Source organism: Lolium rigidum, chromosome 5, assembly GCF_022539505.1.
Source record: "Lolium rigidum isolate FL_2022 chromosome 5, APGP_CSIRO_Lrig_0.1, whole genome shotgun sequence".
NCBI lineage: Eukaryota > Viridiplantae > Streptophyta > Magnoliopsida > Poales > Poaceae > Lolium > Lolium rigidum.
Window position 1 is genome coordinate 7,386,611 of NC_061512.1, and position 12,122 is coordinate 7,398,732.

Here is a 12,122-nt window from a genome sequence, read left to right on the forward strand (position 1 = left end):
AATGTAATCAATAACTACATCCTTAGACATAGCATCAATGTTTTATCCCTAGTGGCAACAAGACATCCACAACCTTAGAACTTTGTGTCACTGTCCCGCATTTAATGGAGGCATGAACCCACTATCGAGCATAAATACTCCCTCTTGGAGTTAAGAGCAAAAACTTGGCCAGAGCCTCTACTAATAACGGAGAGCATGCAAGATCATAAACAACACATAGGTAATAACTTGATAATTAACATAACATAGTATTCTCTATCCATCGGATCCCGACAAACACAACATATAGTATTACGGATAGATGATCTTGATCATGTTAGGCAGCTCACAAGATCCAACAATGAAGCACAATGAGGAGAAGACAACCATCTAGCTACTGCTATGGACCCATAGTCCAGGGGTGAACTATTCACTCATCACTCCGGAGGCGATCATGGCGATGAAGAGTCCTCCGGAGATGATTCCCTCTCCGGCAGGGTGCCGGAGGAGATCTCCGAACCCCCGAGATGGGATTGGCGGCGGCGGCGTCTCAGTAAGGTTTTCCGTATCGTGGCTCTCGGTACAGAGGGTTTCGCGACGAAGACTTTAAGTAGGCGGAAGGGCAACGCGGGGGGCCACACGAGGGCCCCACACGCTAGGGCCGCGCGGCCAAGACCTGGGCCGCGCCGCCCTAGTGTGGCGGCGCCTCGTGGCCCCACTTCCTTTCCCCTTCGGTCTTCTGGAAGCTTCGTGCAAAAATAGGACCCTGGGCGTTGATTTCGTCCAATTCCGAGAATATTTCTTTACTAGGATTTCTGAAACCAAAAACAGCAGAAAACAGCAACTGACTCTTCGGCATCTTGTTAATAGGTTAGTGCCGGAAAATGCATAAATACTACATATAATGTGTATAAAACATGTAGATATCATCAATAATGTAGCATGGAACATAAGAAATTATCGATACGTCAGAGACGTATCAGCATCCCCAAGCTTAGTTCCTGCTCGTCCCGAGCAGGTAAACGATAACAAAGATAATTTCTGGAGTGACATGCCTTCATAACCTTGATCATACTATTGTAAGCATATGTAATGAATGCAGCGATCAAAACAATGGTAATGACATGAGTAAACAAATGAATCATAAAGCAAAGACTTTTCATGAATAGTACTTCAAAACAAGCATCAATAAGTCTTGCATAAGAGTTAACTCATAAAGCAATAAATCAAAGTAAAGGTATTGAAGCAACACAAAGGAAGATTAAGTTTCAGCGGTTGCTTTCAACTTGTAACATGTATATCTCATGGATAATTGTCAACATAGAGTAATATAACAAGTGCAATATGCAAGTATGTAGGAATCAATGCATAGTTCACACAAGTGTTTGCTTCTTGAGGTGGAGAGAAATAGGTGAACTGACTCAACATAAAAGTAAAAGAAAGGTCCTTCAAAGAGGAAAGCATCGATTGCTATATTTGTGCTAGAGCTTTGGGTTTGAAAACATGAAACAATTTTGTCAACGGTACTAATAAAGCATATGAGTTATGTAAATTATATCTTACAAGTTGCAAGCCTCATGCATAGTATACTAATAGTGCCCGCACCTTGTCCTAATTAGCTTGGACTACCGGATCATCGCAATACACATGTATTAACCAAGTGTCACAAAGGGGTACCTCCATGCCGCCTGTACAAAGGTCTAAGGAGAAAGCTCGCATTTTGGATTTTTCGCTTTTGATTATTCTCAACTTAGACATCCATACCGGGACAACATGGACAACGGATAATGGACTCCTCTTTAATGCATAAGCATGTGGCAACAATTAGTGTTCTCATATGAGATTGAGGATATATGTCCAAAACTGAAACTTCCACCATGATTCATGGCTTTAGTTAGCGGCCCAATGTTCTTCTCTAACAATATGCATGCTCTAACCATTAAAGTGGTAGATCTCTCTTACTTCGTGACAAGACGGACATGCATAGCAACTCACATGATATTCAACAAAGAGTTGATGGCGTCCCCGGGAACATGGTTATCGCACAACAAGCAACTTAATAAGAGATAAAGTGCATAAGTACATATTCAATACCACAATAGTTTTTAGGCTATTTTGTCCCATGAGCTATATATTGTAAAGGCGAATGATGGAAATTTAAAGGTAGCACTCAAGCAATTTACTTTGGAATGGCAGAGAAATACCATGTAGTAGGTAGGTATGGTGGACACAAATGGCATAGTGGTTGGCTCAAGGATTTTGGATGCATGAGAAGTATTCCTCTCGATACAAGGTTTAGGCTAGCAAGGTTATTTGAAACAAACACAAGGATGAACGGTGCAGCAAAACTCACATAAAAGACATATTGTAAACATTATAAGACTCTACACCATCTTCCTTGTTGTTCAAAACTCAATACTAGAAATTATCTAGACTTTAGAGAGACCAAATATGCAAACCAAATTTTAGCAAGCTCTATATGTTTCTTCATTAATGGGTGCAAAGTATATGATGCAAGAGCTTAAACATGAGCACAACAATTGCCAAGTATCAAATTATTCAAGACATTTTAGAATTACTACATGTAGCATTTCCCGATTCCAACCATATAACAATTTAACGAAGAAGATTCAACCTTCGCCATGAATACTATGAGTAAAGCCTAAGGACATATTTGTCCATATGCAACAGCGGAGCGTGTCTCTCTCCCACACAATGAATGCTAGGATCCATTTTATTCAAACAAAAACAAAAACAAAAACAAACAGACGCTCCAAGCAAAGTACATAAGATGTGACTGAATGAAAATATAGTTTCGGGGAGGAACCCGATAATGTTGTCGATGAAGAAGGGGATGCCTTGGGCATCCCCAAGCTTAGACGCTTGAGTCTTCTTAGAATATGCAGGGGTGAACCACCGGGGCATCCCCAAGCTTAGAGCTTTCACTCTTCTTGATCATATTGCATCATTTCCCTCTCTTGATCCTTGAAAACTTCCTCCACACCAAACTCGGAACAACTCATTAGAGGGTTAGTGCACAATAAAAATTAACATGTTCAGAGGTGACATAATCATTCTTAACACTTCTGGACATTGCATAAAGCTACTGGACATTAATGGATCAAAGAAATTCATCCAACATAGCAGAAGAGACAATGCGAAATAAAAGGCAGAATCTGTCAAAACAGAACAGTCCGTAAAGATGGATTTTATCGAGGCACCAGACTTGCTCAAATGAAAATTCCCAAATTGAATGAAAGTTGCGTACATATCTGAGGATCACGCACGTAAATTGGAATATTTTTCTGAGCTACCTACAGAGAGGCAGGTCGAAATTCGTGACAGCAAAGAAATCAGAACTCGCGCGAGTAATCCAAATCTAGTATTCACTTTACTATCAACGACTTTACTTGGCACAACTAAGCACAAAACTAAGATAAGGAGAGGTTGCTACAGTAGTAAACAACTTCCAAGACTCAAATATAAAACAAAAATACTGTAGTAAAAACATGGGTTGTCTCCCATAAGCGCTTTTCTTTATAGCCATTAAGATGGGCTCAGTAAATTTAATGATGCACTCGCATAAGGATGAGAGTTGAAGCAAAGAGAGCATCAAAAGGCAAGTATGGAACAAATTTAAGCCTAACCCACTTCCTATGGAAAGGAATCTTGTACACAAATAAATTCATGAAGAACAAAGTGACAAGCATAGGAAGATAAAACACAAGTAACTTCAAAAAATTTAGCATATAGAGGGGAAACTTAATATTATTAAGATGCATATAACCATGTTTCCCTCTCTCATAATAACTTCCAGTGGCATCATGAACAAACTCAACAATATAACTATCACATAAAGCATTCTTATTCACATGCATAAAAGTTTCATTACTCTCCACATAAGCATAGTCATTCTTATTAATTGTAGTGGGAGCAAATTCAACAAGGTAGCTATCATTATCACCATAATCATCAAATATAGGAGGCATAGTATAATCATAATTAATTTTCTCCTCAATAGTAGGTGGATGATAGTCATCATTGTAATCATCATATATAGGAGGTAAAGTATCATCAAAGTAAATTTTCTCCTCCATGCTTGGGGGACTAAAAATATCATGCTCATCAAAGCCAGCTTCCCCAAGCTTAAATTCTTCCATAGCATTAGCAACAATGGTGTTCAAAGCATTCATACTAATAACATTGGCATTATCATGCATATAAAGTTCCATAGGTTTTTTAATTTTCTCTTCAAACACCTCATGTCCTAACTCAAGATAAATACTATAAAGATCTCTAATATTTTTGTTGTTTTCCATTAAGCCTAACTAGTGAAATCACACAACTTAGTGTTCTCAGGAGTATTCATTTTAGCAGTAGTAAATAAAGCAAACTAAATAAAGTAAATGCAAGTAACTAAATTTTTTTGTGTTTTTGATATAGAGAACAAGACAGTAAATAAAGTAAAACTAGCAACTAATTTTTTTTTTGTTTTGTTTAAGTGCAGCAAACAAAGTAGTAAATAAAATAAAGCAAGACAAAAACAAAGTAAAGAGATTGGATTGGGGAGACTCCCCTTGCAGCGTGTCTTGATCTCCCCGGCAACAGCGCCAGAAAAAGAGCTTGATGCGTGCAGTTGACACACGTCCGTTGGGAACCCCAAGAGGAAGGTGTGATGCAGACAGTAGCAAGTTTTCCCTTACAAAGAAACCAAGGTTTATCGAACCAGGAGGAGCCAAGAAGCACGTTGAAGGTTGATGGTGGCGGAATGTAATGCGGCGCAACACCAGGGATTCCGGCGCCAACGTGGAACCTGCACAACACAACCAAAGTACTTTGCCCCAACGAAACAGAATCTCACCGGCTTGCTGTAACAAAGGATTAACCGTATTGTGTGGAAGATGATTGTTTGCGTGAAAACAAGTAAAACAAGTATTGCAAGAGATTGTATGCGATGTAAAGAATAGGACCGGGGTCCACAGTTCACTAGAGGTGTCTCTCCCATAAGATAAAAGCATGTTGGGTGAACAAATTACAGTCGGGCAATTGACAAATAGAGAGGGCATAACAATGCACATACATGATATGATAAATATAGTGAGATTTAATTGGGCATTACGTACAAAGTACATAGACCGCTATCCAACGATGCATCTATGTCTAAAAAGTCCACCTTCAGGTTATCATCCGAACCCCTTCCAGTATTAAGTTGCAAAACAACAAACAATTGTATTAAGTATGGTGCGTAATGTAATCAATAACTACATCCTTAGACATAGCATCAATGTTTTATCCCTACTGGCAACAGCACATCCACAACCTTAGAACTTTGTGTCACTGTCCCAGATTTAATGGAGGCATGAACCCACTATCGAGCATAAATACTCCCTCTTGGAGTTAAGAGCAAAAACTTGGCCAGAGCCTCTACTAATAACGGAGAGCATGCAAGATCATAAACAACACATAGGTAATAACTTGATAATTAACATAACATAGTATTCTCTATCCATCGGATCCCGACAAACACAACATATAGTATTACAGTATAGATGATCTTGATCATGTTAGGCAGCTCACAAGATCCAACAATGAAGCACAATTAGGAGAAGACAACCATCTAGCTACTGCTATGGACCCATAGTCCAGGGGTGAACTACTCACTCATCACTCCGGAGGCGATCATGGCGATGAAGAGTCCTCCGGGAGATGATTCTCCACTCCGGCAGGGTGCCGGAGGAGATCTCCAGAATCCCCCGAGATGGGATTGGCGGCGGCGGCGTCTCAGTAAGGTTTTCCGTATCGTGGCTCTCGGTACAGAGGGTTTCGCGACGAAGACTTTAAGTAGGCGGAAGGGCAACGCGGGGGCCACACGAGGGCCCCACACGCTAGGGCCGCGCGGCCAAGACCTGGGGCCGCGCCGCCCTAGTGTGGCGGCGCCTCGTGGCCCCACTTCCTTTCCCTTCGGTCTTCCGGAAGCTTCGTGCAAAAATAGGACCCCGGGCGTTGATTTCGTCCAATTCCGAGAATATTTCTTTACTAGGATTTCGAAACCAAAAATAGCGTAAAAACAAGCAATCGGCTCTTCGGCATCTTGTTAATAGGTTAGTGCCGGAAAATGCATAAATACGACATATAATGTGTATAAAACATGTAGATATCATCAATAATGTAGCATGGAACATAAAAATTATCGATACGTCGGAGACGTATCAAGCACCTGAAACTTTATCTGCCATGTTCACCCGATTCAAGTCTCCCGAAAGGATTCGACAGTTGGTGCGGAAAGAACTTCTGGCTGGTGCTGAACTTGCCTTTGCTTCGGTATTGGCATGCCATCCATCTTTAGACTTGAGAGCCGTAGCAAACACCGAGAGGAGTTTAGGCCAATATTATGACATTGCTAGAGGTCCTGCATATACCATTATTTCTCGGATGGAGTCATGCCTTGAGAGGGATCTGAGGGCCCAAGGGAACCAGGGAGCCCAGTCATGAATGTAATAACCTTGTACCCTCATAAGATTGTTTTGTACAAATTTACTGCGTGCGTTGCACGTTATGTTAATTTGATTGGTATTTTATTGTCGAGGGCGGCTGAGTGATCAGTTCAACCTGCTCTCTCGACGACTTCGTTGAATTTTGCAATGTTATTGCGAAGTCGATATGTAAGTTTTGTAAAAGCGAGACCCATCGACTTAGTCGAGGGAATTAGACGCTTGGCTTCGTCACGCGGTGCACCGGTTTGAGCCTTATTTTGTGATAATGTAACCATCGACTGCAGCACTCGCGTATTTTCTCGAGGCTTGGATTGGTTGTTTTTGTGTATCATTAATCTTAGCTCCCGTTGAGAATATTTAATTAATGATACTTTGTAAGCGTATTTTTTTTTTAGGCCAACGCTCCCGATGGGAGTAAGAGCCAATGGTAGGGACCCCGAACGATCTGTTCGGGTGATAGGGCCTGGAGTGAAAAAAGGTAGAAAACCTGATTAGACTTTTATTCATAATGCAAAAGCAACCCTAAGAGCTGTCGAATAACAAAAAGCAATTGTATCCTATGTATAGAAGCGTCGCAACTGTGCGATGTTCCATGGATTCCCGACGTCTTTTCCTGAAGCCGGGTTTTTAAGCCGATATGCTCCTCCTGGTATCACTTCGGTGACGATGTATGGTCCTTCCCATGGGGATTCAAGTTTTAAGGGTCTTTCTTGCTTCAGCCGAAGTACCATATCCCCAACATTAAAGCTTCGACTGCGTATTCGTCGGTTGTGATAGTTTCTCAACGCCTGTTGGTATACCGTCGTTCTTGCCAAGGCGATATCTCGCGCCTCGTCAAGGAGGTCGACAGCATCCTGCAGCGCGATGTTGGAAGAGGACTCTGTGTATGCCGTCACCCGAGGAGCTTCAAACCGAACGTCGGCTGGTAGAACTGCTTCGGCTCCATGCACCAAGAAGAATGGGGTGTACTGAGTCGACCTGTTGAGTGTAGTACGCAAACTCCAGAGTACAGATGGTAACTCCTCAACCCAGGCTCCAGCTGCACCTGTAAGGCGTTTCTTGAGGCTATCTCCTATTAGACCATTGATCCTTTCCACCTGGCCGTTGGTCTGCGGGTGGGCCACTGATGCAAACTTCAATTTGATTCCTCCGTCATCACAAAATTTTCTAAACTCCTTGGAATCAAAGTTAGATCCGTTGTCTGTGACGATACTATGAGGCATACCAAATCGACAAGTTATTCCTCTGAAAAACTGAACTGCTGTTTCGGCTTTCTGGTTTCGAACGGGTACTGCCTCGATCCACTTGGTGAACTTGTCGACTGCGACCAGTAAGTACGTGTGCCCTCCAGGCGACGACCTCGTCAGTGGTCCAACTTGGTCGAGTCCCCACTGAGCAAAGGGTCATGCCAGAGGTATTGTCATCAGATCTGTCGCAGGGGCGTGCGGTTTTGGAGAAAAGCGCTGACAGGGGTCACATCTCATAACTAGATCTCGAGCATCCGACACTGCCGTTGGCCGCAAAATCCTCGCCCCGAAGGCTTTTGCCACAAGGGCCCTGCTTCCTGCATGGTGTCCGCAAGTTCCCTCGTGTATCTCGCGCAACAGTGCTTTTCCATCATCAATGGCGATACACCTTTGAAAGATACCCGAGATGCTACGCTTGTACAGCTTGCCATTTACCACAGTGAAGGCTTTTGACCGTTTGACGATTCGCCTTGCTTCTACAGAATCCTCCGGCAGCTCTTGTTTCGTCAGGTTTGGTCCATAATGGCTCGAGGAGGAGGACTTGCTCTGCTGATGGAGTCGAGGGTTCTTCAAGAGTTTGTTGCTGGCTTGCCTCTGATTCATCAGTCGACAGTTTTAAGGGCGTCGAAGCTTTCTCTTTTATCGATCGTTGAGCAATAACTTCGTAGAACACTCCGTCTGGGATGGGGGAGCACATTGACCCGATATTCGCCAGAGTGTCTGCTTCCTCGTTGCTAGCTCTGCCGATATGTTTGAGCTCACATCCTTCAAATTTGGCTTCCATATTTTGATACAACTGTCGATAGGCGATCATGTTGTCACTGACCGCATCGCATAAATTCATCGACTGCTGCACCACCAAGTTTGAGTCGCCATAGATTTCTAGGCGAGTTGCCCCGCACGCCTTCGCCATCTTCATTCCGTGCAGCAGCGCTTCGTATTCTGCTTCATTGTTCGTCGGCAGGGAGAAATTCATACGTAGTATGTACTTCATCTTATCTCCCTATGGTGATATCAATATCACTCCTGCTCCTGCGCCCGTGCTCCGTTTTGACCCGTCGAAATACATTGTCCATGATCCCGACATGTCGGGTGCTGCTGGTGTCTGTGACTGGATCCAATCTGCCATGAAATCTGGGAGGACTTGGGATTTTATCGCCGTTCGATTAACGTAAGTTATGTCGTGTGGCGCTATTTCGATGGCCCATTGGGACACTCGACCCGTGGCTTCTGGATTAGTCATTATGTTCTTCAATGGCGCTTCACTTACGACGATAATCGGATGCTCGTGAAATAATGTCGCAGCTTGCGAGCCGACTTCCACATCGCGTATGCCAGCCTTCCGATGATGAGGGTATCTCTCGCTTTGCGGGTGTGAGTACTTCCCCGAGGTAATAAACAGGCCTCCGAACACCGTGGACTTTTCCTCGCTTCTTCTCGCTCAACAACCAAAACGCTCGTCGAAGACTTGTGCCGTTGCGGCTATGTACATAAGCAACGTTTCTTTCGCGCGGAGTTACAAGGACTCGGGGATGTCGACAAGATTTTCTTCAGGTTGTCGAAGGACTCATGCGCCTCCTTTGTCCACTCGAACTTTTCTGACTTTTTCATCAAGTTGTAGAAGGGCAAAGCTTTCTCTCCTAGCTTGGCGATGAATCTACTGAGCGCTGCTAATCGTCCTGCCAACTACTGCACTTGGTGCAGATTCTTTGGCGGCTCCATGTCAAGGATAGCTTTGATCTTCAAAGGGTTGGCTTCAATCCCTCTGGCTGAGATGAGGTACCCGAGTACTTGTCCCCCTGGCACTCCGAAGAAACATTTTTTGGGATTCAGCTTGATTTTATACTTGTCTAGGTTGTTGAAAGTTTCCCGCAAATCATCGATGAGAGTGGTGGTGTGCTTCGTCTTCACCACGATATCGTCGATGTAGACTTCGATGTTCCTCCCAATCTGCTCTCCAAGGCAAGCCTGCATGCAACGTTGATAAGTTGCTCCTGCGTTTTTCAACCCGAAGGTCATGACGTTGTAACAGAAAACGCCGTGTGGGGTGATGAACGCGGTTAGTTCCTGGTCTTCTTTCTTCAGCTTGATCTGATTATACCCGGAGTATGCATCGAGGAAGGAGAGGCGATCGCATCCGGCCGTGGAGTCGACTATCTGATCAATACGAGGCAGCGGGAAGTGGTCTTTCGGACAGTGTTTATTAAGGCTGGTGTAATCGATACACATGCCTAGAGCGGTGGTGTCCTTTTTGGGCACCATGACGGGGTTGGCCACCCACTCAGCTTCCTTGAGCTCCCGAATGAATCCTGCTTTACGGAGTCGACTGATTTCTTCGCCAATTGCTCTCCTCTTTGGTTCGGAAAATCGGCGCATTGACTGCTGTACTGGTTTGGCCGTCGGGTCAACATTAAGGGTGTGCTCAGCGAGTTCCCTGGGGATACCTAGCATGTCGGATGGTTCCCATGCAAATATCTCCCAGCGCTCACGGAGGAACTCGATGAGCGCGCCTTCCTATGCGCCAGTAAGGTCAGCCGACGTATTGACCGTTTTCTTCGGGTCAGTGGGGTGCACCTGCAGCTTCTTGGCTTCCTTTGCAGCGTCAAACTCGTCGGGTCTTACGTTTCGATTGTCGGCTGGTGGTTGCGTGTGATCTGTAACGGTGTCGATTGCGTTGAGTTCTTCCCTGGCTCCGAACTTCGAGGCGATTTCTGGAACTCCCTGTCGTAGTTGTCCGATCGAGCAAAGATTCCATGAACGGTTATTGGGGTCCCGTTGTTGCCTGACATCTTCAGTTTTAGGTACGCATAATGAGGTACGGCCATGAATTTGGCAAACGCAGGCCTGCCGAGGATGGCGTGATACTGAGACTCCCAGTCGACTACTTCGAACTCGATCTTCTCTTTCCTCAAATTTTTGGGCGTGCCGAATTGCTCCGTAGCCGATAGATACGGTGAGCGGGTGCGGCCATGGATCGGTTGCATGTCCTGGTGTCCTCGTTCGGACTGGCGAGGGCGAGTCGCTGTACGTTCTTCCTCTTCACGGCGCGAGTCCCTTCGTCTTTTCCTTCATCCCGTTGTGAGGTCGAAAATTCCTCGGCTGCCTCCTTGCATGTTTCTGGATGGAACTTCCGAGGTTGCTGCTGGAGCGTCGCCTGCCGAAACTGAGGTCCTCGGGCCAGATGTACTTGTCCTAGGGAGGCGAAGGAAGCCTCCGGAGTCGATGATGAAGTGGACACCTCCGAAAGTTGAGGTCATGTCATCGCACGATTCTGCAGGGATCGAGTGCGGCGGCTCGAGATGTGGTACGAACTCAAAGGATCCGCAGCGGATCGGGTCTTTTGGATCTGGTGGCGTTGGTGACGCGAGTATGAACGCCGCAGACGTGACTGGTATCGCCGATGACCTGTCTTGTGCCGACAGGGTTCCCACAGACAGCGTCAATTGTCGAGGGTACTCCTCGGCAATGCCCTCCGATTGGGGCTTGGGGTTGATGGAATCCTGCAAGCTGACACGAGACATCGGTTCACAGACAAGCGGGGAGAGCGATTTACCCAGGTTCGGGGCCCTCGATGAGGTAAAACCCTTACGTCCTGCCTGTCTGATCTTGATTATGAAGATATTGGGTTACAATGGGGTGCCGAATAGTTCGGCTGAGATCTCGTCGAGAGACTAAGTGCTATGGTGACCTAGCTCTAAACTTTTTGGTGGCTAAGATTGCTAAGATTGATTGTGTCCCCGGCAGCCCCTCTCCTGGCCTTTATATATGGGGCCAGGTCTCAAGAGGTCTAACCGAGTACGACTAGTGTTTACAGTAGTTTTAAATCTAATCTTTCCTTGTTCGGCTGCTTCCTCGTCTTGCCCGCCAAGGAATCTTCTGGTGCGCCATCCAGGTGGCCCGTCTTGCCTTTAAGTGCCTTCATGGGCCTCCAAGTAAATAATACAGGATAGAGCAATGCCGGTTACCCGAATGGTAATGCCCACATCACTGGACCGTGGAGGAGTATCGGCGGCGCAGTGCTCCGTCAAAACCGTGATGGACTTCAGTAGATTTTGGTGAGTGATGCACAAACCATACCTTTTGTTCTCTCGTTGTTTGCTTCTCTGGTGTTTTAACACCGCGGCGCTGATTTTTTTTTCTCGTCTTGGTTCTGATTCTCCCCTTCGTCAGAATGTGGTGGTGATATTTGGGACTCTATGGGGCGCACACCATGTCGAGCTATGAAACCGTTGCTGCCAATTTTGTTCATCGACAAGGAGAAGAAAAAGGTTGTGTTTGCACAATCTGGGAAGGACTTCGCCTCCTCACGGTCCCTCTGAGCACCATCCTGCTTGGTGTTTTTTTCCTGTGATGTGTGTTTCTTTTCTTCCAATCACAACCCGGTCTGGCAACTTCATCTTTT